At 40.8% G+C, this 27,436-nt stretch overlaps 1 non-coding gene and 1 pseudogene across 1 annotated transcript; both read left to right on the forward strand.

Moving 5' to 3' along the window:
* Positions 1-223: 223 nt before the first annotated feature.
* Positions 224-6,627, forward strand: LOC119506754 (annotated as a pseudogene).
* A 20,159-nt stretch (positions 6,628-26,786) lies between these two features.
* Positions 26,787-26,893, forward strand: LOC119507513. The gene has a single exon (XR_005211271.1). It is a non-coding gene; the product is annotated as a U6 spliceosomal RNA (small nuclear RNA).
* Positions 26,894-27,436: the final 543 nt, after the last annotated feature.

A 27,436-nucleotide genomic window follows, 5' to 3' on the forward strand; every position in this document is an offset into this window, starting at 1 on the left:
CTTCTAGTGACAAAAACTAGAAAAACTAGACACTATCAGAATATACCAAATATCTATAGATCAAAGTAACAAAAGGCATGCAAGACCTCTAAGGAAAAAAATTATACAACTTTATCAAGAGGTATTAAAGAGGACTACAATAAATAGATACACAGTTTCATGATGAAGAATAGTTAGTATCTTTGGCCAAGAAGCAACATCCAGGCCCCAGTGCCTGAGGAGAATGGCTGGTGGAGACATGCAGCGTCAGCCTGGCTGCAGAGGCCTCTCCAGATGGGGGCACCTGGGAGACCTGGGGCACCTGTGGTCCCTTCAGGTCCGAGGTAGCTGCATCTGCTCTTCTCTCCCCAAGGTCTCTCCTCTCACCTGCTGCTCTGTCTTAGGTGAACCATCACCCAGGCTGGGGTCCCACCCATGCTAACTCTCTTCTGTCCCCTCTCTGGGGGCCATGCATCACACCACATGACTCATCTTTACACCATCAGCTACACATACACACAGACAACATCTTTAATCCCCATCTGTTTTCCACTTGCAGTTATTCCCCCAAAATTTGATTGTGAAAAATTACACAGAAAAGTTGAAAAGATCATACAGAAAATAGCCACAGATCCACCACCACTACCCTGTACTGGCTGCTGTTTTTGACCTGTGTCCTTATCATGTAACTCTCCATCTGCCATATGTGCATGCCAAAGCCAGGGCAGAAGTCAGCAAACTGCCCTTCATAACCCACGTCTGTGCCTTGTCTTTCTCTCTGACGCACACATGCCAACGTGACAAAGTGCCTCTGATTTTAGTTTTCCTTTCTTCCCTGTGAAACATTGTTTCCTTGTTGCATTTGAGCACCATCTTTGGTCCCCTATAAATGCTTAACAACAGTGAGACAACCAGTTCAGAACACTGCTCTCAGCTTGCACCTGGAGAATCACAGGTCTGCATCTGCCCACCCAAACCTGTGTTTCAGTCACTGGAGTGTTCTACTCACCTGTAGTGATGAGTAGCTTTGAGGGTGCACAGCACTGGTAGAGAAAAGAATTGAGTGTCAAAGAGACAGTGATAAGTTCCTGGACTTCTCTCTGCTGGGGAGAGAGAAAGTGCACACATATCAGTCAAGAAGGACTCTTGCTTTGAGGAAAGAGCTAAAAAATGTGCTGCAAATTCTGAAAGACCTCCTACAAGCATCATTATTGTGGTTTCCCTTTTATCTGCAGACCTTGGGAACAATCATCTCCTGGGAGTCTGAGCCACAGTGAGTTCACTGCAAGGCGTAAAACACCTAGGCAAAAGCTTCCTGTAGCTTCTTGTGTCATGCAATGCAGCAAAAAGATGTCTCCATGTAGCCTTACCCCCTCCCTGTCCCACTGGACCACCCTGTTGGTAGGCTCATTTACAAGTTGGTGGAGTGAACTGCCCTGCATCCCACCACGTCTTCAAGGCTTGACGAGGGAGAAGAGTTTGGGGTGCAGTCTGAGCTTGAGTCAGGAAGCAGCTCCAGGGAAGAAAGCAGGCGGGGACCTACCTGGGAGGAGGCAGCCAGGAAGCCAGTGGGGAGCAGCTTTCAGAAGTAGGGGGTGATGAATGGTGCTGGGTGCCTCCAAGTTAGGAGAGCTGGGCTAGGACATGCCCTGAATTTGGCAGCATTTAGATTTTGGGGGGATTGCCAACAACAAAACTGGGTATATAGGGCATGATGGGGTCACAGACAGAAGTCTAAAACCCTCAGTGAGCTGTAAATTGGAAGGCAGGAGGCAAAGGACTGTTGGCTGGGAAGGGGCAGTTGTCAGTTAAACTGGCGCAGGCTGATGGGGCTTTGGCATTGTCAAAAATCTAAGGAGGAGGTGGGGCTCAGTGTGATCCTGGGATATTGAAAATGTGAAGAAGTGAGGAGGAAGAGAATGTCAGAGAGATGGGAGGATGAAAAGCACTCCACCTGCTACTGCTGCCTTGAAGATGCAGACACATGTGGAAAGCATAAGAAAGAAATGAATTTTGTCAACCTCCTGAATGTGCTTTGAAGTGGACTCTCCCTATAACCCTGAGAAAAGAATGCAGCCCTGTGGACATCTTCATTTCTGCCTGGTTAAGTCCCTGAACAGAGGATGCAACTAAACTTGCTAGACTCTGACCTACAGAAACTACAAGGCAATAAATGGGTATTGTTTAATGCCCACAAATTACATTTGTGGTAACTTTCTATGTGGCAAAAGAAAATGAATACATTAAAAGGAACTATCTACATGTGTGATCCTACTGCCTATTCATGTATGTTCCTTTGCTAGAGATGTGGTAGTTTTATAGAACAATCATTTATAAAATAAAGGATTCCCATATACCACCCTATTATTGACAATTTGCATTAGTGTGGTACATTGGTTACAACTGTTACATTTTTATAATTGACTTAATTATACTCCATAGGTTTAACTTAGGTTTCATTGCTTGTGTAGTGCAGTTCCACGGGAATTTTTTCTTTTCTTTTTTTTTTTTTATTTAATCTTCATTTTATTGAGATATATTCACATACCATGCGGTCATACAAAACAAATCGTACATTCGATTGTTCACAGTACCATTATGTAGTTGTACATTCATCACCTAAATCAATCCCTGACACCTTCATTAGCACACACACAAAAATAATAAGAATAATAATTTAAGTGAAAAAGAGCAATTGAAGTAAAAAAGAACACTGGGTACCTTTGTCTGTTTGTTTGTTTGTTTCCTTCCCCTATTTTTCTACTCATCCATCCATAAACTAGACAAAGGGGAGTGTGGTCCTTATGGCTTTCCCAATCCCATTGACACCCCTCATAAGCTACATTTTTATACAACTGTCTTCGAGATTCATGGGTTCTGGGTTGTAGTTTGATAGTTTCAGGTATCCACCACCAGCTACCCCAATTCTTTAGAACCTAAAAAGGGTTGTCTAAAGTGTGCATAAGAGTGCCCACCAGAGTGACCTCTCGGCTCCTTTTGGAATCTCTCTGCCACTGAAGCTTATTTCATTTCCTTTCACATCCCCCTTTTGGTCAAGAAGATGTTCTCCGTCCCACGATGCCGGGTATACATTCCTCCCCGGGAGTCATATTCCACGTTACCAGGGAGATTCACTCCCCTGGGTGTCTGATCCCACGTAGGGGGGAGGGCAGTGATTTCACCTTTCAAGTTGGCTTAGCTAGAGAGAGAGGGCCACATCTGAGCAACAAAGAGGCATTCGGGAGGAGGCTCTTAGGCACAATTATAGGGAGGCCTAGCCTCTCCTTTGCAGCAACCATCTTCCCAAGGGTAAAACCTATGGTAGAGGGCTCAACTCATCAAACCACCAGTCCCCTATGTCTGTGGGCATGTTAGCAACCATCGAAGTGGGGTAGGCCAATACCCCTGCATTCTCCACAGGCTCCTCAAGGGGCACTACATCTTTTTTACCTTGTTTTTCTTTTTTTTTTTTTTTTTTTAACTTTCCCTTCTTTTTTAAATCAACTGTATGAAAAAAAAGTTAAAAAGAAAACAAACATACAATAAAAGAACATTTCAAAGAGACCATAGCAAGGGAGTAAGAAAAAGACAACTAACCTAAGATAACTGCTTAACTTCCAACATGTTCCTACTTTACCCCAAGAAAGTTACCTAATATAGCAACATTTCCGTGAACTTGTTCCTACTATATCCATCAGAAATTAACAGACCATAGTCATTGCTGGGCATCCCCAGAACGTTAAATAGCTTATCTGTTCTTCTTGGATTATTGTTCCCCCTTCCTTAATTGCTCTCTATTGCTAGTTTATTTTTTCTATTACCATATAGACCTTTTAACTTCATTCAGATAGATAATTCAGTGCTGTAAATTAAATTCAAAATGTTGTGCTACCATCACCACCATCCTTTACCAGAACATTTCTGTCATTCCAAATAGGGACACTGTACATTTTACGGATTAACTTCCTATCCCCTTTACCCTTGGTAACAAGAAATTCTAGTCTCTGACTCCATGAATTTGCTTATTCTAATTGTTTAATATCAGTGAGATCATACAATATTTTTCCTTTCTCTCTGGCTTATTTTACTCAACATAGTGTCTTCCAAGTTCATCTGTGTTGTCACATGTTTCAGAACATTCCTTTCTATGGCCCTATTCATATTTTCATCCCAGCTTATCACTTTCTCTACATCCATTCCACTTAATATTCCATAACAGATAAACTGGCCAAATGATATATTCCCAGCAAATCAGTCTGACAATGACTACTAGGAAGGACTACTTTATAAAGTCTGAGAGAACGCTTTCTGTTAAGACATACCCACAATTAGCATCATCATACCAAAAGCACTTACTGACTAGATATTTTGCACTGGCATTGTGTCAAGTCATCTGATCTTAATCCCTAATCTCTACAAATGGAGACTCTAACAAGCTACTGCAGTCTTAGCCCAAAGAACTAGGCCATTAGTGTTTTCTAAGGCTCCCCTCTGTTTAGTCAACAATAGACATTAATTACTATAATTACTTTTTTAAACATAATTTTTTGCTCTTTTTGCTTGCAATTTTATTGATATAGTCACATACAACATAATCATTCAAAGTATACCACCAATTTTTCACAGTATTGTTCTTTGTTGTGCATTCATCACCATGTTTAATTTTTGAGCATTTTCATTACTCCAAAAAAATAATAAAAATAAAAGTAAAAATGAACACAAAACAACCTACATGCCCCACTATTATTCATTTACTTTTTTGATTTATCAATGTGGTATGTTACATTAATGGATGTTTTGGTGTTGAAACAGTCTTGCATACCTGGAATAAATCCCACTTGGTCGTGGTGTATAGTTCTTTTAATGTGCTGCATACTTTCATTTGCGAGTATTTTGTCAAAAATTTTGCATCTATATTAATTAAAGTGATTTGTCTGTAATTGCCTTTTCATGTAGTAACTGCCTGGTTTTGGTATCAGAGTGATGTTGGCTTCATAGAATGAATTAGGCAGCTTTCCCTCCTCTTCATTGTTTTTGAAGAGTTAGAGCAGAATTAGTACTAATTTCTTCTTGAACACTTGATAGAATTCACATATGAAGACCTCCTGTCCTGGACTTTTTTGATGACTGATTCAATCTCCTTACTTGTGACAGGTTGTTGTGGTCTGTTCTGGTTTGTAATGCTGCCATTTTGCAAAAAACCACAAATGGATTGGTTTTTTTAATTCAATTTTATTAGATATACTCACATACCATGCAGTCACAAAAAGCATACAATCAATTGTTCACAGTACCATTATATAGCTGTGCATTCATCACCAAAATTAATTCTTGATCATTTTCATTACCACACACACAATAGTAATAAGAGTAAAAATTAAAGTGAAAAAGAACAATTAAATTAAAAAAGAACACTGAGTGCCATTTTTTTTTTTTTTTTTTTTTTGCCATTTTTCTACTCATCCATCCATACACTGGACAAGGGGGAGTGTGATCCACATGGCTTTCCCAATCACACTGTCACCCCTCATAAGCTACATTATTATACAATCATCTTCAACATTCAAGGGTTCTGGGTTGTAGTTTGATAGTTTCAGGTATTTACTGCTAGTTATTCCAGTTCATTAGAACCTAAAAAGGATTATCTATGTCATGCCTAAGAGTGCCCACCAGAGTGACCCCTTGGCTGCTTTTGGAATCTCTCAGCCACTGAAACTTATTTCATTTCCTTTCACATCCCCCTTTTGGTCAGAAGATGTTCTCCATCCCACAATGCCAGGTCTACCTTCCTCCCCAGGAGTCATATTCCACGTTGCCAGGGATATTCACTCCCCTGGGTGTCAGATCCCACGTGGGGGGAGGGCAGTGATTTCACCTGCCAAGTTGGCTTAGATAGGGAGAGAGGGCCACATCTGAGCAACAAAGAGGCATTCAGGAGCAGACACTTAGGCACAATTATAAGCAGGCCTAGCCTCTCCTTTGCAGTAACAGTCTTCCCAAGGGCCAGTCCAGGGACAGAGGGTGCAGCCCATCAAACCACCACTCCCCAGTGTCTGAGAGCACACCAGCAGTCATCGAGGTGGGGAAACCCAATACCCCTGCCTTCTCCCCCAGCTCCTCAGGGGGTCTCTACATATTTTTTTTTCATTTTGTTTTTAATTAAGTATATGAAAAAAAAATTTAAAAACTTACAATAAAAAAACATTTCGATTGCGCTCCCCGGCTCAGCAGGCCGGCCAGAGGACACGCAGGCCCAGATTGAGGCCCCAACTCTCTCTGAAATGCGACAGCCTCTGGCGCTCTGCAGCGCGTCTCCCCAGCCGGACGTGCTGGAGCATCTGGGCTCTCTGCCCACGTAAATGGATTACAAGGGCCAGAAGCTAGCTGAACAGATGTTTCAGGGAATTATTCTTTTTTCTGCAATAGTTGGATTTATCTACGGCTACGTGGCTGAACAGTTTGGATGGACTATCTATATAGTTATGGCCGGATTTGCTTTTTCTTGTTTGCTGACACTTCCTCCATGGCCCATCTATCGTGGACATCCCCTCAAGTGGTTACCTGTTGAAGATTCAGGAACAGAAGACAAGAAACCAGGAGACAGAAAAATTAAGAGGCATGCTAAAAATAATTGATTGGGGCTTTCAATGGTTCGGCACCTGCTTTTGTTTCTTTTGAGAGGTGCTAATTCCTTTCATACCCAAAACATGAGCTAAAATCATCTATGCTCTTACAGCACAGCTGTGTGTAGACTTAAGTCTCCTAATATTTCATTTCTAACCCGGTTGGGTTTTCCTTTACAAATATGTTTGATCCTCTCTTCATAATTTTGCTCAGAATTGGAGAGCAGAAAGTACAAGTGTGCAAAGTTTCATTTCAACTCTACATAAATATTGAGAATAAATGCCTCATAAATGATTGTACAATTTAACTATCAAAGTTTTATAATTCATTATGACTTAACAAAACTGTTTTAAATTAAAACTCAGCAAAAAAAAAAAATTTTTTTTTCAAAGAAACCAAAACAAAGGAATAAGAAAAAGACAGCTAATCTAATGTAACTGTTTTACTTCCAACCTGTTTCTACTCTACCCTAAGAAAGTAGCCTAACATAGTAACATTTCTGTGAACTTGTTCCTACCATACCCACCAGAAATTAACAAACTATAGTCATTCTAAGCTTTGTTAATTTCTGGTGGGTATTGTAGGATTGGCTTTTATAAAAGGGGTTTATTTGGTTACAGTCTTAAGGCCACAAAAGTGTCCAAACTAAGGCATCAAGAAAAGACTACCTTCACCCAAGGATGGCCAATGGCGTCTGGAACACCGCTGTTGTCTGGGAAGGCACGTGGCTGGCGTCTTCTCCCTTTGCTTCCTGGTTGTGCTTCAAAACAGCTTTCTCCAAAATGTTAGCTTTCAACAGCTGTCTTCAAAATGTCTCTGGAAGCTGCAGCTCCTCTTCAAAATATCACTCTCAGTTGCTCTGAGGTCCTTCTGTATGTGAATTCCCTTATATGACACCAGTGATCTAATTAATACCCACCCTGATTAGGTGGGGTAACACCTCCACTCCATGGAAATTATCCAAACGTTTCACTCACAGTTGATTAAGTCAAGTCTCCATGGAAACAATCAAAAGATTCCAATCTAATCAACACTAATAACATCTGCCCCTACAAGACTGCATTAAAGAATGTGGCCTTTTCTGGGGGACATAATATATTCAAACCGGCACAAGGTCTTCTGCTTCTTCTCAGGTCTAAATTGGTTGTTCATGCTTTTCTGGGAAGTTGTCCATTTTGTCTAGGTTGTGTCATTTGTTAGCATATTGTTGCTCATAGTATTCTCTATCTCCTTTTTTTTATATCCTGTTGTCCTGTGCTGGTTTGGACATATTAGTTTCCCCAGAAAAGCCATATTCTTCAATGCAATCTTGTGGGGGCACACTGATTAGTCTGTTCATTAGTGTGGAACCACTGATTGAATTATTTCCATGGAGGTGTGGACACCTCCCACTCAGGGTGGGTCTTTATTAGACCACTGAAGTCCTTTAAGGAGAGTATACACAGAGGGCAGACAGGGACAGTTTGGAGACAAGTTAAAAGCTGACACTGATGCTGACACTTGGAGATACTCAGAGATGTTTGGAGATGCCAGCCTGGAGTTTGCTCTGGAGAAACTGAGATTACCCCGAGATGCTTAGATGTACAGGAACAGAAGAATCTAAGAGAGACAAGCCCAGAGACATTTTGGAGAAAGGCTTTTTTAAATCAGAACCCAGGGGCAAAGCATCAGTAGAGGCTAGCCATGTGCCTTCTGAGCTGACAGAGCTATTCCAGACACCACTGGGCTTTCTTCATGAAGCCATGATGTTGTTGATGCCTCAGTTTGGACATTTTTATGGCCTTAGAACTGTAAATTTGTGACCTAATAAATACCCTTTATAAAAGCCAATCTGATATTGGTATTTTGCATAGCAGGAGCACTAGCAAACAGAAACATGTCCCCTTTCCCATTTCTGGTATTTTTTATTTGCATCCCCCCCCTCATTAGCATAGCTAAGGGTCCATCAATTTTATTGATTTTCTCAAATAATCAACTTTGGGTTTTGTTGACTCTCTCAATTGTTTTCATGTTCTCAATTTTATTTATTTATGTTCTAATCTGTGTTATTTCTTTCCTTCTGTTTGCTTTGGGGTTAGTTTCCAATTCTTTCTCTAGTTCCTACAGGTAAACAGTTAATTTCTCAATTTCTGCTCATTCTTCTCTTTTAATATAGGCATTTATGGCAATAAACTTCCCTCTCACACCACCTTTGCTACATCCCATATGTTTTGATTTGTTGTGATTTCATTGTCATTTTCCCTGAGGTATTTACTAATTTCTCCTATAATTTCTTCCTTGACCCACTGGTTCTTTAAAAGTGTATGGTTCAGCCTCCATATATTAATGAATTTTCCAGCCTTCTGCCTGTTACTGATTTTCAGCTCCATTCAATTATGTTCTGTGAGATGGTTTTCTACAATATCAATATTTTTTTAATTTATTGAGACTTCCCTTGTTGCCCAAGATGTGGTCTATCCTGGAGACTGTTCCATAAGCACTTGAGAAAAATGTGAGCCCTGCTGTTGTACAGTGTAGGATTCTATAAATGTCTGTTAACTTGATTTTGTTTATCATACTATTCAACTACTCTGTTTCTTTACTGAACCTTTGTCTAGATGTTCTATACACTGATGAGAATGGTGTACTGAAGTCTCCCCCTATTATTGTAGAGGTGTCCACTTCTCCCTTCAGTACCATCAGTGTGTATCTCAGGTATTTTGATGCACTCTCACTTGGTGCATATTTGTAATTGTCATGTCTTCTGGGTGAATCATCCCTTTTATTAAAATATAGTGTCCTTTTTTGTCTCTTTTAATTGTTTTACATTTGAAGTCTAATTTGCCTGATATAATTAGTATAGCTACCCTGCTTTACTCCAGTTGTTGTTTGCATGAAATATTTTTTCCCAACCTCTCACTTTCAACCTATCTTGACCTGTGTCTAAGGCGAGTTTCTGTAAGGCAGCATATACACGGCTCCTGTATTTTAATCCCCTCTGCCAGTATGTGTTTTTTTAATGGGGAGTTTAATCTGTTAACATTTAATGTTACTAATATAAGGACAGTACTTTCTTCTACCATTTCTTTTTTTGGATTTTAGATGTCATATCTTATTTTCCCTTTTTACTTTGACTCTTCTTGATAGTCTTCATTTCTATACTCTTCTCCAAACCTCTCTCTGTCTTTTCCTATCAGTCTCTCTCCTTTCAGTATTTCTTGTAAAGTAGGTCTCTTGTTAACAAAGCCTCTCACTGTCTGTTTGTAAGAAAATGTTTTAAACTCTCCCTTATTATTGAAGGACATTTTCTCTGGATATAAAATTCTTGGTTGGTGGTTTTTCTCTTTCAGTATCTCAAATATATCACACCACTTCCTTCTTGCCTCCATGGTTTCTACTGAGAAATCCACACATAGTCTTATCAAGCTTCCTTTGTATGTGATGGATCGCTTTTCTCTTGCTGCTTTCAGGATTATCTACCTTTGACATTTAACAGTCTGATTAGTAAGTGTCTTGGAGTAGGTTTGTTTGGTTCTATTCTGTTTGGGGTAGGCTGTGCCTCTTGGATCTGTAATTTTATGTCTTTCATAAGAGGTTGGAAATTTTCTGTGATTATTTCCTCCATTATTTTTCTGCCCCTTTTCCCTTCTCTTCTCCTTCTGGGATGCCCATTACATGTATGTTCATGCAGTTCATGCTGTCATTCAATTCCCTGAAAACATGCTCATATGTTTCCATTGTTTTTCATATCTCTTCCTCTGTGTGTAGCATTTCAGATGTTCTATCCTATAGTTCACTAATCTTTGCTTCTTCCTCCTCAAAGCTGGTTTTCTCAGTCTCCATTGTTTTTCATCTCTTCTACTGTGCCTTTCTGCCATTTGTTTTTCAAACTTTCAAGTTCATCCTTATGTTCACCCGATATCATCTTCACATCCTTCATCTCTTTTCCATATCTTCCCTCAACTGGTCGATTTGATTTTTGAATTAATTTAGCATGTTTGAATTTCTTTAATTAGTTGTTTCAATTCTTGTATCTTGTTTGAAGTGTTACTTTGTTCCTTTGACTGGCCCTGTCTGTGTTTTTCCTAGTAAGATCTGTAATTTTGGTTGTGTCTAGGCATCTGGTTTCCTTGATTAGTTTATTCTAGAGGTTATTTTCACCCTAACTTTGGTTTTTCTTTTTGGTTTGCTTTGTTCTCTAACTGTTCTCTACCTGAATTCCACTCAACATATTGTAGACCTCTAGCATAGCTTCTCTTCAACTGATCAGAATTTTTCTGGTAAACTCAGTGCCCTCTCCCCTATGTGGGAGATAACCCCAGGGATGAGCTTGGCCCCAGCATCATGGTATTGAGAAAGCCTTCTTGGACCAAACATAGGAAGAGAAATGAAACAAAATAAATTTCAGTGGCTGGGAGATTTCAGATAGAATTGAGAGGTCATTCTGGAGGTTATTCTTATGAATTATACAGATATCCATTTTTAGTTTTTAGTGGACTAGAATAGATAGAAGGAAATACCTGAAACAGTTGAACTGTAATCCAGTGGCCTTGATTTGTGAAGATGATTGTATAACTATTTGCCTTTTATGGTGAGACTGTGTAACTGTGAAAACCTGGTGACTGACTATCCCTTTATCCAGTGCATGGACAGGTGAGTAAGTTAATAAAGAAAAAAATAATAGGCGTTAAGGGATATGCAGTGTTTTGGATGTCCTTCTACGTTTTTATTCTTATTTTTATTTTTTTCAGGTATAATGAAAATGTTCAAAGATTAATTGTGGTGATGAACGCACAAGTATATGATGATACCATGAACCATTGACTATATACTTTGGATGATTATCTGGAATATGAACATATCTCAATAAAATTGGATTAAAAAACACAAAAAATAAAACATTATTTTGCAGATGACATAATCTTACATTTAGAAAATGTGGGAAATCTATGAGAAAGCTAATTAAGCTAATAAACAAATTCAGCAAAGTGGTCAGATACAAGAATAATACACAAAAATCAGTCGTGTTTCTATACACAGAAATGACCTAACTGAGGAATCAATTTTAAAAAATTCCACTCATAATAGCAACTAAAAGAATCCTGTATTTAATGAAGGATGTACAGGACCTCTACATAGAAAACTACAAAGATTTGCTAAAAGAAACCAAAGACATACACAAGTAGAAAGATTTTTCATGTTCCTGCATAAGAAAGTTAAATGTCATTAAGCTGCTAATTCTATCCAAATTGATCTGCACATTCAATGCAGTACAGAAGTTCCAACAACCTACTTTGCAAACATGTTAAAGCTAGTTATTAAATTTATTAGGAAGTGTAAAGGGTAAAGGGACTTGAATTGCCAAAAACATCCTGAAAAAGAATGAAGTGGGAGGAGTTACACTTCTTGACTTTAAAGCCACAGTGGTCAAAACAGCATGGTATTGACACAAGATAGACATATTGATTAATGAAATTTAATTGAGAGTTTGGAAATAGTCCCTCAGATTTACAGACAATTGATACTTGGCAAGACCCCCTAATCCACTGAATCGGGACAAGAATAATCTTTTCAACAAAAGAGGGTGGGAGAACTTGATATCCATAGCCAAAAAAAACTGAAAGAGGACTCCTACTTCACACCCTACACAAAAGTTAAATCAAAGTTGATCAAAGACTTTATCAAGCACAGCGGTACAATAAAACTGCTTCAAGGCCTAGTAAGAGGAGGTAGCTTAGATCCTACACCCAAAGCACAAGCAATGAAAGAAAAAACAGACAAATGAAAAAGATAAATGAAAGAAACAATAGATAAATGGCAACTCCTCGAAATGAAATGATTCTGTGTCTCAAAGGAATTAGTCAAAAAGGTGAAGAGGCAGCCAGCACAATGGGAGACAATATTTGGCAAACCATATATATGATAAGGATTTCACATCCAGTATATATAAGCAATCCTTCAACTCAACAACAAAAGAACAACCAACCCAATTATAAAATGAACAAAAGATATGGATAGACAATTTTCCAAAGATGAAATACCAATAGCTAAAATGCACAAGAAAAGATGATCATTGTCATTAATTTTTAGGGAAATGTAAATCAAAACCACAATAAGATAAATCACACCCATAAGAATGGCTGCCATTAAGCAGGAAACTACGAATGTTGCAGAGGATGTGGAGAAATTGGGGCAGCTACTCCCTGCTGGTGGGAATTCTCAGAAAATTAAATATCAAGTTGCCCTGCAACCTGGTAATTCCACTTAATTGCCCTCCCTGTGACCTGGCAATTAAGTTCTTCTGGGGATTTGTGCTCAGTATATCTCCAGAACTTAAAATAGCAACACAAACAGATCTTTGCACACCGTTGTTCATAGTGGCATCTTCACAACTGCCAAAGACGGAAACAATCTAAGTGTCCATCAACAGACGAGTGGCTAAACAAAATGTGGTATATACACGCACTGGAATATTATGCAGCAGTAAGAAGGAATGAGGTCCTGAAGCATGTGAGAATGTAGACAAAATTTGAGGACAAAATGTTGAGTGAAATAAGCCAGACTGAAAAGTAATATGAACCCCCTTAAAATGTAGTTTTTAAGTGTTATTTCCAAATTCTAAAATATGAGTGGTCATAATACTGACACAATAATAATACAAAACCACTAAAAAATGTAAACATAGAGTGCTAAAATGTAGAATACAGAGGACCCAGAGATAGAAGCTAGAGAAGGGGAGCAGTTACACAGTAGGCACAGAGTTTTTATGAGGTTGAATGCAAGTGAAAGGGAATGGATAGACGTGATGGTATTTCTTTAGTAGGATTATAGGTAATAGTGCCATATTGAAGGCAGGTTTGAAAAGGGTTGCTTAAAGTCATACTTATCACTGATTAGCACTACAAATACAAGGAAGTCCTTACATGAATTATTTCAAAGGTATGACACTTGGTATATAGAGTTAATATAGAGTGGCATACGGGATAAACTACCTATTGCATGTTATGGGCCATATTTAACAAGGAATAGCTCACTAGTACCACACTAATACTAGGGATAAAGTAGGTTTTCTCTTTGCAATGGGTGTGTCTGTTAGTTCTCTTCAGAACAATGGAAGTTGTCTAAAATTGAGAGTGAAGATGGTACAGCTAAATGAGGATAATCTGAGACATTATTTTGAATAGAATGCATGCTATGTGAATATATCTAAAAAAATCTGCAGTCATAAATAACTAAATGAATAGACATACAAATTCAAGTGCTAGAGGAAAGATGGAGAGAGAGGTAAACCTATTCAGTGTTGGTAGGGGAGTAGAATAGTGCAGCCCCTCCAGAGGGTAATGTAGTGGGACCACAGGAGTCTAAATATAGGGTTGCCTTATGATTAGGGAATCCTATTACCAGAAATGTATGAGAAAGAACTGAAAGCAGGGACTGAAACAGGCATTTGCACCCTGATGGTGAAGGTGGCATTATTCACGATACCAAAGGAAGGAGGTGGCCAATGGGTCCATCGACTGAGGAGCGGGAGGGCAAGCTCTGACGTATGTGGACAACGGGATATTGTGTGGCTTCAGAAAGGCATGAGTTTATGAGACATGCAAAGAGGTCAATGAACTTTGAAGACACTATGTTGACCAATATAAGCCAGAAACAGATGGACAAATATCATATGGTCTCATTTAGAAAATACGTAAAAGAAAATTGGAGCCTAGAATGGAAGCTCTTACAGCAGTCTCATTTATTCCTGAGTTTTTAAGTGTGATTTCTAAATTCCGAGATGCTGTGCTTTATGTGAATAACCTGGTATTTCTGTGGAACTCTGGGCATCTGTGTGACACCTAAGATTCAGAGTAAAAATTCTGCAGTTCTAAGAGTCACATTATTCCACTCAGCAACTGTTAAAGATGCCAAAAAAGAGATCAGACTTCCATTAGATATACGAACAAAGCTGATCTGGTTGTGACTTAGGAAATCAGAATACAGGATAAAGGATGACAATGTCTCCATTTTAAAACCTCACCTTCTCTGTGAGACCAAAGGAAGAGATGTTTATTTTGTACAAGATTTAAATAGCCTGTAGCACACAATCTAAAATAACCTGACTGGCCAATTCATTTAAATAACCTAAACACATGGAGTCTAGAATAGAGAATAAGATAGTGGAATTATGTGTAGATTAATGTAATACCCTGACACAGTTCACAGTATGTTAGGCAGATAATAAAAAAGTATTGGCAGTGTCCCTTGAGGGACTGTAGAAAAAAATAGGGAACTATTCAAGTTCCACATCTGGAAAATTCCAGATGCTTTCTCAAGCATTAGTGATTCCCAATTTAAGAAGCCAAGCCCTCGATCTTGAGGCTTGCTCTTATGAAACTTATTACTGTAATGGGGAAGCTAAGCCTACCTATAATTTTGCCTAAGAATTACTGCAGAGAATCTCTTTTGTTGCTTAGATGTGGCCTTTCTCTCTAAGCAAAACTTGGCAAAGAATCTCAACACCCTTGCCCCTATGTGGGAAAGGACTACCAGGGATGAGCATGGCAACAACATCACATCATTGACAATGCCGTCTTGAGCAAAAGGGGGAAAAGAAATGTAACAAAATTAGGTTTCAGTGGCTAAGAGATTTAAAAGGGTTGAGAGGCCATCCTGGAGGTTACTCTTATGCAAACTGCAGCTAGATATTCCAAATGGCTACAGTAAGCCAAGACCTGATCAACAGTAGTCATGAAAATACGAAAGAATACTCAGGTCCCTAAGTGAGTCTATAAATAAAGTTTTGCTCACTAAGTTTCATTTTCAGAAACTTAAATCCTCCAGAGTGTAACTATACCAGATAAGTCCACAAACGCAGAGGCAATAGCCTCTTCAAGATCAACTAGACGCATCCCCCTTCCCCATAATGCTGACACCCTTTTTCAATATGAACAAGTTAGGATGCTCACTGCCAAGCTATCCCCGAGGATTGAGAAAGTGATCAAATAAGAGGGAGCACAGCAGCAGACATGACAGGATTTAAGAAAGGATTATGAACACTGACTATATAAATATTGTATTTTAGTTTCTAGGGTATCAGAATGTAGAAGGGAATAACTGACATGGTGGAAATGTAATCCAAACACATTATATTCTTATATCATTCATATAATCCAATCTTAATATTATTCTTATAAATGTCCCAGCTTGGACAATAACTAGTATGGTATCTACTTAACACTGATACCTGAAAAAGGCAAAGTTGAGTAATAAACTTAATGAACAATTAGAAACAGGACAAAAGTCAGTCCTTCTCAGATGGGGCATTTCTGATTTTATATACTGAACAAGTACACAGATATGAAAGAAAGTGTCTGTGGAAATAAACACAGCGATAGCTAGCCCAGATTTAAAATGACATAAGAACAAATTGCAGCAAACCTTAGTACTTTATTAGTTCTTTAAGAATTACTTCATACACCAATCAGTCAAAATGTATGGAAAAACCTCCCTAAGGTATTTTCTTCCTGATCAGTGACTGTTATTTATAAACTCCCAAACACAATATTGGATTCATTCCACATATGCAGCCATTTCATAGCAATAAATCAAATCAAGCTTCATTTGTGGAAATATTTTTTTGAGTGTGATAAAGACTGTAATATACAGACCTCACCTTTTACCAATGCCAGCTGTCTGTTCAAGGAACACAATTTTGGATAAACGAACAGCCATGCAGCCTTCCTAGGATGAAATCAATATTAAATATGATTCATGCAATTTGTTAGAAATCCCTGTTTCATCCCACTTAATACAGTATTTTATAACTATAAAATATTTAATAATGAAAATAAAAAATGTTATTATTTTTTTCTTAAAAAACATAAGGAAAAATTAAATAAAACAGTACTGAGATGGCATATTGCTGTGTGGAAGATCATAAAAAGTATAAAAGCTATAATTACCTTTGTTTTCACAGTGGGTGTGTTTTACAAAATACATGAAAACTTTTGCATGCAATATTAACTTATGTGGAAAAAAAAAAAACCCTGATAAATCAGAACAATGTTAAGGAATATGATATTGGAAATTTTTCTTCATCTTTGTAATTGTATTTCACCCATGCATATATACACAACTAATTTCTAAAACAAAATATCAAGATATCTTCCCTTTATTAGGAAACTGAATTAAAAAATTATTTTTAAAAAATACTAAAAAGAGAAAAGAAAAAATAAAACCACAACACAGTACAATAGAATAAGGTTAGACAACAATGCCACCACCAAGATTCCCATACCCCTCCCTTATATCCCCCTCTCACAGACATTTTAGCTTTGGTATGTTGCCTTTGTGACATTTAATGGAAGAAAATCAGGCCAAAGGGTAAAGGATGATATTGACTGTGTTATAAATCTTCAACATCCTGTGTAAGAGCAAGGGAAGAAATATTTATTTGGTGCAAGATCTATATTTTCTGTAGCACACTAAATAACTTAACTTGTATGCTCAGTTTATTCAAACACCATAATAACAGGGGACTTTGAATACAAAGTGAGATCTGGTAGGTTTGCACAGGTTAGTGTGAAATCCTAATATATCCCAAAGTAATTTGGCAGAATAAAAATGTATTTGCAGGGCCCTCCTGAGGAACTGGGGGAAAATGCGGAAACATTAATCTTCCCCACCTGAGGACTACCAATTTCATAGGCCGAGCCCTTGACCTTGGGGCGTGCCCTTACGAAGCTTATTACTGCAAAGGACAGGCTAAGCCTACTTACAATTGTGCCTCAGAGTCTCCCCCGGAGATCCTCTTGTGTTGCTCAGACGTGATCTCTCTCTCTAAGCCCACTCAGCAGGTAAACCCGCTGCCCTCCCCCATACATGGGAATCTCCCTGGCAACATGGGACATGACTCCCAGGGATGAGCCTAGACCTCGCATCATGGAATTGAGAAAATCTCAACCAAAAGGGGGAAGCAAAATGAAACAAAATAAAGTTTCAGTGAATGAGAGACTTCAAATGGAGTTGCGAGGTCACCCTGGAGGGTATTCTTATGTGCTATATAGATAGCCCTTTTTAGTCTTTAATGCACTGGAATAGCTAGAAGGAAATACCTGAAACTGTCAAAATGCAACCCCAAAACTTGATAATTGAAAGTGATTCTATAACTATATAGCTTACATGTTGTGACTTTCTGAGATTGCAAAAACCTTGTGGCTCACATTTCCTTTATCCAATGTAAGGAGAGATGGATGAGTAGAAATATGGGGACAAAATTTAAATGAAAAATAGGGTGGGATGAAGGATGGAATCTTCTGAGTGTTCTTTTATACTACTATTTTTAGTTTTATTTTTATATTCTTTTGGGGGCAATGAAAATGTTGAGAAATTGTGGTGATGATGCACAACTACAGGATGGTGTTGTGAACTGTCTGTGCACTGGGGATGATTCCGTGGTGTTCTGATTTGCTAATGCTGCCATCTGGCAAGACACCCAAAACGAATGGGCTTTATAAAGGGGGTTTATTTGGTTACAAAGTTACAGTCTTAAGGCCATAAAGTGTCCAACATAAGGCATCAACAATAGGGTACCTCCACTGGAGAAAGGCCACTGGCATCTCAAAAACCTCTGTTAGCTGGGAAGGCATGTGGCTGGTGTCTGCTGATCCCAGGTTGTGTTCCAGCTCTTCTCTCAGCTCCTGTGCATTCTTCAGTAAGTTGCTCTTGGGGTGTTTGTCCTCTCAGCTTCTCCAGAGCAAAAGTCTGCTTTCAAAGGCCATCTCCAAAATGTCTCTGTAAGCTGCAGCAGCAAGCTCCTTCTGTCTGAGCCCATATGTAGGGCTCTAGTAAACTAATCAAGGCCCATGTACAGTGCATGTATAAATATATTTAAAATTTCATGTGAGTTGGAATTAGACAAATTAAAATCCAGAAGATATAGCTTATCTTAGTGGCAACAATGAAATTAATGTGTATATAATTTCAAGTTAAAGCACCTTGTAATAAAAATATCAGCTCTATATACACAGAACTTGCTGTCATTTCCTAGAAATTGAAAAAGGGCTTCTCTCTTCTTGCTGAGTGACTTAAAGTCAGTTCTCCTGAATATGGGGTCAAAAGTGTGAACCACATAGCAGAAATATCTACTTAAGTCTACAACAACCTTAGAGAAATCGTTGTTTGAAGATCTAGGGTCATTTTTAAGGACCCCTCCCAACTGATGGGAAAATTACTCCCATATTACATGCAGAACATTTGGGTATAGAGTAGGATTTGACTGGTGTTTAAAAACTTGATTCTCCAATCCATAAGCTACACAGACTTTTCTTGAGCTGAATAAGGGACAACACCCTACCTACCTTATCTGCATTCCATTCAAAGAGATCAATCAAGTGGTACATATGTTATTCTGAAAACTAAAACAGACTGCATCAATTTGGAGTTTGGCCAGAAAGGATTTAAAAAAAGCAAAAAGAAAATCTTCAGTGATTTAAAACCTAGAGCAGAGGCAAAAAAGTTATCTCATGTGATTTTACTGATCTCTCCGAATTAGTCAGTGTGTACTAAGAAGAAGGGCCCAGCATCAAATTTTATCTAGAAAGATAGGATCATTACAAAATATTAATAACATGTTACTCAATACTGTCTAAATTTTCTGTCTGTTGACTTATACATTACTATTAATCATATAAATAAATATTAACTTTAATACAAATTAAAGAAGTATATCACAAATTAAAGAGAAGCAATTGTTTGGGCAGAGGTGGGGATGCCAGCAGGTAGGAAGGGCCCGCTCTGCCCTCCTCACCATCTGGAGAAGATCGACTTGAGCCTTCCGTTCCACACTGTAAGGAAAACCACGTCCCACCTGGTTTCCAGGGAACCCAGAAGGCTGACAGTGCCCTGTCCTCCCATCCCCAGGTCTCGGCCACTGCACGTGCCGTCTTGCCCTCACGCCACGTGGAGCCAGAAGCCACAGCGAGCTGCTTCATTGGCCTTCACTGCAGGAGGGTTTCACCATCCGCACACAGGAATGTCGAGTGACTTCTCCTGGGGGGCTGAGAAGTCACAGGGAGGGTTGGCTCTAAACTCCCATCCCAGCCAAAGCCATCAAGGAACCCAGAGACCAATAGCCTTCCTTTCAACTGACACCCTTCTTAGGAGGCAGCTGTGGCTCTTTTCTGTTAAATACGTGCATCATCATCTACATTGTTCATGAGTATTCACTCCGTCATATTGTTCTTTTCTCATCTCATCAAGGGTCTAGGCGGTCAGAGATTTTTCATATCCTTTAGTTGATTTGGGGATGAAAAGTGTACTGGGAGGTATCCTCATATAGAAGGATGTGTGAAGGCCTCTGAACACGTTTCTCTCAGAGGCTGCAGTTTCTTCTGTGTCCCGACTTGAACCACTTCTCTCCATGTTCACTTAACCACCTCGATCCAAGCCCCCAGTGCCTCATGCCTGGACTACTGCGGTGGCCTCACAACTGACCTCCAGGTTTCCTCACAGCCAGTGCTGATCTTTTTAAAATATCAGCCAGATTAGGTCACTCCCATTGCCTTGGTGATCTAAACTTCCCACCACCATCTTCAAATCTTCATCTTCAGCCTCATCTCCGACCATGTTCCCCACTGATCACGGGCTCCTGCCACTCTGGCTCCCCCCAGCCACCTCCTTAGGGCCTCTATGCTGCCTTTCCTCTAACAGGAATGCTCTCCCCCTAGATCTTCCCATGGCTCCCACTGCTCCTTCTTCTCAATCAAGTCCTAGTTCTACCATCACTTCCTGGTAGGAGCCTCCTAACGTAGTCATTCTCCCAAAACTCTCAAGCTCATTTTCTTCAAAGCACTTTTCTCTACCTGAAGGAATCTTATTCATTAGTTTGTGTAATTATTCCTTGCTGTCTTTCCCACTAGAAGGTAAGTTCCTTCAGATCGGGTAACTTGTCTGCCTTATTTGTCCCCGTATTCCTAGAAAATAAAACCCAGTTCTTGGCACAAAGTAGGCACTCAAAGAATATCTGCTGAATGCGGGGATGATTGCCACCTCCTCTGCATCCCTACTTCCCCAGTCTGCCCTCACATCCTTTCCTCTGGGCCACTGTGTCACTTCATAACTCGTCTCCTTTCCAACAGATTCTGCCCCTTCTATCCACTGGCATCAGTGTTTGCAAACCCACTCACCTCGCACCCCTCTTTAAAAACTTCCACTCCCCTCTGCTGCAGAGTCAAGGGCAGCCTCTCCAGGTAGCAGGTGAGGACCCCTGTGGTCTGAGACCCCTGCCTCTTTAGCTCCTGTCCAGTCACTGTTCCTCAACGTGACACCAGGGGCACACGGTTCAACCAAACTGAGCCTGTCACCCTCTGATTGATACACGCGCTGCAGGTCCCAGCCTTTCCTTCATGTTGTTATCCCTAACACCCTCCTCTCTTCCCAGTGCCAAGCCCCTTCTCATGCTCCATCCGCAGCCCTTCCCTGGAACCTCAGCGCCCTCGCTCAGGTTATTCCACTTTTCCCAACAATCCCCACTCCAGTTTTCTGTCCGAATTTCCTAGAATTTAAACCCCTTCCACCGGGACATAGAGCATGTCCAAAGCAGCAGATCTGGCTGGGGCTTGGACCCACTGCAGAGAGGACCTCCCCAGCCCGTGTGTCCTCGACGTGGCAGCTTCGAGCGTTCGCCCAGCCGGCTGCCCCACTGAGCTGCCCCACTGAGCTGCCCCACTGAGCTCATTTCATTGGTTCAGAATAGACCCACTGAGTTTACAAGTCATATGACTAACCCGGTTCTGACACGCACCCTTCTAGCAAGAAGGAGTTCATGTGGGTGCAAACTGACCCCGAGGGAGCCACAGTGGGCTTCTGGCCCTGTTCACTGGGATACGGGAGTATCTAGGAAGTGTTTGGAGCAACACGTAATTGAGCTTCCTCCTAAGTGAGCCATCTGGGATTGTCCCCAGGAAGCTTCTAAAAGTCATGAAAGCCTCCTGATGGGACAGTCTTTGCATTTCCAGCATCAGCTCCAGGCTCTCTCACTGGGTGATCTCCAAGGGTAGCCCCAAGTAAAGCACACCACAATTTGAGAAGCTTCAGTGTCAGGAACTTTCCCTAAAAACCTGCTTTGTCCTTACAGCATAGCCACGGGCCTTTCCCAACATAGATTTCTGTAGCCACAAATCCTTCTCTCTTCCTCAGGTGATGCCTCCCCAGATGTGATATGTCAGTTGTGCCCTCTTGTCTCCCTACACTTACCTGTCATACCTGAGGTACTGGGAAAACATATTAATGAAAATGACCCACAGTGTTGATGATGCTTAACTGCGTCAATCTGTCTTGTCACCATTTCTTTCAAGAGGAATAATATACTTTTCTGCTGGCATAGAGAAATGAAAACCCTAGGAATCCCAGGGATTCTGCAGCAGAGCAATTTTATCTCCTCTGAGCTATCAACACACTGATTTTCAGCCTTTGTTTGAGCATCTCTATTAGAATAAATATTTGTGTACCACTTGGGTTTTTCTCAATTTCCACCCATAGACCAAAGTTCCACAACTAAAGGCCTATCAAGAGTCACTAGAACCACCCAGATGATTTTGAACAAAACATTTATGCTCTTCCAGATGCACACAGAAGCCAGTGCCCTGACAGTGGGATCTTCAGAAAAGAACGAGCTTTAATGAGAGATTGACCGGCTTGGAGACAGGACAGAGCCCACATCTGTCTCCCCAATCTGAGGGTTAAGGGACATTTTATGGGGATGGGAGGTGAGGGGGGCAGGAGTGGATTTGTTTGACATGCCACAGCCCAGTTGGCTGGCCACAGATGTGGGAGGGTGGATTTCAGGCCAGATCTTCCTTATTGAAGGACCTCTCACATTTTATCCACTTCTGCTATCTCCCTGCCCCTGTAATCTTGGTTCTGAGGGAGGTGACCTCTGCTCCTGGTGTCTCAAAGGTCATCTGAAGGACAAGAGTCTGTTTCCTGTGCACGCTCAGGTCATGTGAACTGCAGTTAAACAAGCTCAGAAGAAAAGGTGACAGGAACAGAAGACACCACCTGAAACGGGTTTAGGTCTGCCCACGGTTTCAGGGTCATTACTTCTTTCCTGAATCTCTCTGTGGTTATGGAAATAGAGGGATGTTCTACTCATGCAGTCTTCCTTAGGGAAATAATTTAACAACCTTATTTGAGACTAAAAAAAGAAAAGAATTTTTTTTTCTTAACTGATGCTGTGGGAAACATCTCTGATCATGACCCACAGTTGGTTCTTGAGTTAGGTGGCAAAGCGTAGACACAGCACAGCCAGCCATTCTAGTTCCTGCAGTTGTCACTGAGGTGAGAGATGACAGCAGTAGATCATGTGAAAATCCTCCAGGCCATCAACACCTTAGCAGAGCACAGTTCGAAGGCTCAGGGAAAGCATTTACCACAGAGGTGTGGCATCCACACCTCGCAAAATTTTGAGAGGCTTAATTTTCTAAGACTTCTTCATGGAATCCAACGTGTCTAACCGTTAAGTAAAAAATCCTTTCACATCAAGTATCTGGCACCACAAAAATCTTTGCTTTGCCAGATACAAGCAGTAACACTTACACAACTTCTCAAATAAATCATGGCTTAATGGAAGTCTCCAAATGACTGGCAGGTTTTGAGGTTGCAGGCTGGCGGATATTGCAGATGGATGAGGTTTTCCACAAAGAGGAGAGGATTCCAGGTAAGGATCAGGCCTGGCCCTTGAGCTTCTTATGTCCTAAGGTTGAGTCCTGTGACTGGGGGAGACTTGAGGACGGCATATCCTAGAGTATGTGGTGTGATGCTCTGCCTCCTTGGTATATTTCTCCTCCCGTGTGTGTGTACACGTGTGTGCCTGGGGGTGGTGTACTAGTGCTCAGTGAAAGCAGCTGTGTGCATGCGTAGGGGACGTGTCCTTGTACTTGGTGAGGGCAGTAGCTGGGGGTGGACAAGATGGTGGGTGTCAGAAATAAAGTGATACCTGTAAGGGAATAAACACTCACTCAGTTCTGGAGGAGAAAAGAATTTATTTACTATCTTGAAAGACAGGGCATCCAGCCAAACATGTGGTAGGCTGGTGCGCCAGAGGAAGAGAATGGCGATCTTTAAATCTCCTACTCCTAATTCACAGGTCCCTCCCCTGCTTCCCCATTGACGGTACTACAGGGGTTACAGCCTATCCAAGAACACTAACTAATTCATCTTTTGAGATTTTAATTTGTACAGCCTATCCAAGAGAGCCAACTAGCTCATTATTGAGATTTTGAACTGATCAGCCTATCCCCCAAAAAATTTTTTTGCTGTGAGTTCCCGCCTCTGATTTTACCTCATATCTCTTTACATTCCAGTAACCATGGTTACTTTTCCATATAAGGAGCAGGCAGAGTCTCTCTTTCTTCTCTTTATCTGTGGCTTGTTTAAACTGGTTTTGCCTCCATTTCCCTTACTCTGTGCTGTCTCTATGTGAAAGCTAAACTTATCCCTTTCTTACATTGGGTATCAGAGAGAACCCGTCTCTGCCACTTCATCTGTAATTTCAAGTTCATACACTATCTCCGAGGGATGTTTTGTAAGAGCAACATCAACTCTCTCGAGTAGCTCCGACTCTTTGGGCAAGCCTTTCTCAACCAAGGTTCTGGGATAGAATTAAGCTCCACAGAAAAGTTCCTGAGAGGTTATTTTCTTGACTCTCCCAAGGGTGGTACTTAGCTAGTACTATCCTAGATGCATAGAAGAAGTTAATTCCTTATGTAGGATGGATGCCTTAGGGCATATATATGTTTAATTACATATATAATTATATATATATACATACATATAATTTGGTAGTTGTTTAAACACTGTATAATTCTAATGGTATAATTATAATCCTACATGCAAAGTGTAGAAGTTGGACTCAATAAACTTCTTATGCATTGCTATAGAAATGCAACATTTTCAAAATGTTTCTTGCATCAGTTCCTTGAGAGCCTCATAAACACACTGTGATCTTGTCCAGCTGCAGAGGAGTAAGTTGAGTCTCAGGGATTGTGGTGTCTCCAAAGACATCTGCTCTACGACCAGCTCCCGGCCTCCCCGGCTGGCCCGCGGCTCACTGCTGACTGAGAGAAATGTTGCTGAAGGTCTTCTGAGGTTGGGTGGGGAGAAGGAGCCCTGCAGCTTCGGCCCGGATCCCTCAGGGGCACCGGCTCTCCTTCTGAGCCTCCGGGTTGGAAGCCCCACCGCCCTGATAAGGCCTCCTGGGAGCACACCCAGCTTGGCTGGGTGGGTGGGCCGAGGGGAGGGAGAGCAACTGCTGGCCAACCCCCAGGCACCGGGCATGGGGTGCAGCCGCCAGCCAGGGGTCTCCCCCAACATGGCTCCAGGTGAAGATAGCCAAGGTAAGAAAAACATCACAACTTTATCTGTCATTTTACACCTTGGTGTGAATAACTTCACAAATCTCTTGAGAGTAGGCCTGATAGAGGAGAAAGGAAAAGGTTGATTTGGTTTGGGGTTGGGTCAGCTTTAGCAAATAAAAATACAGGATACCAGGTTAAACTTGAATTTCAGATTAAAAAAAAAAAAAACTTGGCAAACCTTGTTTGGAGGGAAGGTTATGGAAAGCAGTGTCTGGGGCTCTAGAAGAAAACGCTTGTGAGCGTCACAGCTGGGCAGAGGGCAGCCCTCGTAGGCCCCTTGTCCTTCCCAGCGGCCCACACCCTCCCCTGACATCCCAGAGGCTGTGGCTGCACCAATGCATCTTCCAATGAGGCACTACAATGTCAGAAGGACAAAAGGAAGGGAGGAAGGGACAAGAAAAGGAAAAGTTTCAGGTCAATAACAAGAGCCTTAACTTTGCCATGAAATCAGGCCACCATCAGCCTGTAATTACGAGACATTCACTTCAAGCAGGAGAAATAGTGCTGAAACAGAGAGGAATGTTTGGGGGGAAACTAGTTCCAGGAAATGCTCTCATGCTTGTTATACAACTGCTTAAAGAGCTCAGACCTACAGGAGGAATTCAAGGCTGGTTATTCAGACGGTGAGTTTGCAGCATGAATAGCCTCAGGTGACAATAAAAGAAAATGAATGAACAGGTGCTACCAGCAGGCACACCTGATGCAAGGAGCCTGGTGCAAAGCTAGCTGCCCTTTCGAGATTTATTACGTTGCTCACCTACTGTCAATAAATGAGCTCCGAAGAAGTTTGGGGCAGGTGTTGGGAATCTTTGTCTTAGTGCCTGACTAGCATATCAGGCAAATTCAATTAGCTACTGGTAACCTCATCACTAATTTGAATATCATTGAAGGAAGCTCTGACCTGCAGCTCCAGGATCACCTGGGAACCTGTTTGAAATGCAATTTTTCAGACCCCACCTTCCACCCCAGACTTCCTGAATCAGCTAATAATGGAGCCCAACAATTTGGGGTTTACTGAGCCCTCCACGTGATTCTTCCGATGCTTGCTAAATTTTGAGAACCACTGATCTAGGGAATTAGGGCCGATCTTTGTGGTATTGGTAATTTCCTTCCTCTCTACAATAATATCAGGTTTTTATAATTAAGTTTGTTTCATTGGTTGTTATTGTTTGGTCTAAAACTTTCTATCGTCCTGGTGAGGATTGAATTGTGTCCCCACAAAAGACAACTTCAGAACAAATGACTGTGACTCCTGACTCATTGTATAGTATTTCTTTTTAGTGTCTAGTGTTTTAGAACAGCCAGAAGGAAATATCTGAAGTTGTTGGACTGTAATCCAGTAGCCCTGAACTTTGATAATGACTGTATAACTGTATAGCCAAAAAAAAAAGTCAGTTGCCCGTGTTTGTATAGATCTACTTCTGGATGTTTTGTTCTGTTCCACTGACCTATGTATCTATCTCTGACAATGCTACACTGTCTTAGTTAACCTACCTTTAGTGTAAGTCTTAAAATTGGATAGAGTGTAATACAAATGATCAATAAGAGGGAGGGGTATGGGACGTGTGGGGTTTTCTTGTTTTTTTTTTTTACTTCTTTTTCTGTAGTAATGCAAATGTTCTAAAAATGATCATTGTGATGAATGCACAACTACATGATGATACTGTGAACCATTGCTTGTACACTTTGGATGAATCATATGTTGTGTGAATAGATCTCAATAAAATTACATAAAAAAAGACATGTTCAGGTCTTAATCTGGGTTCCTGGGGGTGTGAACCTGTTTGTGAAAGGACCTGGGACGTGCTCGCTTCAGCAGCACATATACTAACGTTGGAGCGATACAGAGAACATTAGCATGGCCCCTGCGCAAGGATGATACACAAATTAGTGAAGCGTTACATTATTTTCACTCTGCTCCCTGAGCATTGATCCTTTGCTGTTTATCACTGAGGAAAAGATATGTGTCAGAGCAACGTGTATGATCTAATATTAAAGCTGTGATTAAAAAAAAAAAAAGGACCTTGGAAGATATTATTAGTTAAAGTGTGGACTCATTTGTGAACAGAGCCTATTTAGATGAGGCCAGATTGATTCAGGCTGAGCCTCATGGCTGAAGTCCTCATAAGCAAAGGAAATAGGATGCAGAAGTCAGCAGGAACCAGAGGAGCAGAAACCAGAGAGAAAGAGGTTGTCATGGGACGGAGGATGGCCAGGACGCTGTGGACCCTGGGAGAAAGCAAGCCCTGCCCGTGCCTTGGTGTTGACTTCTTGCCTCCAAAACCCTGAGATAATAATTCCTGTTTAAGCAGCCCGGGCAAACCAAGAACCTCCTTTCCCTCATTAGTCACAAGTGTCTGCAATTGCTACTTTTCAGGAGAATGACAGCTGAACCAAGGCACAGGGAAAGTCACATGATTTGAGAGATAATAGTGGCCAAGTTAATGGGAGCT

This window comes from Choloepus didactylus, chromosome 12 (genome assembly GCF_015220235.1).
Source record: "Choloepus didactylus isolate mChoDid1 chromosome 12, mChoDid1.pri, whole genome shotgun sequence".
In the NCBI taxonomy this organism is placed as follows: Eukaryota; Metazoa; Chordata; class Mammalia; order Pilosa; family Megalonychidae; genus Choloepus; species Choloepus didactylus.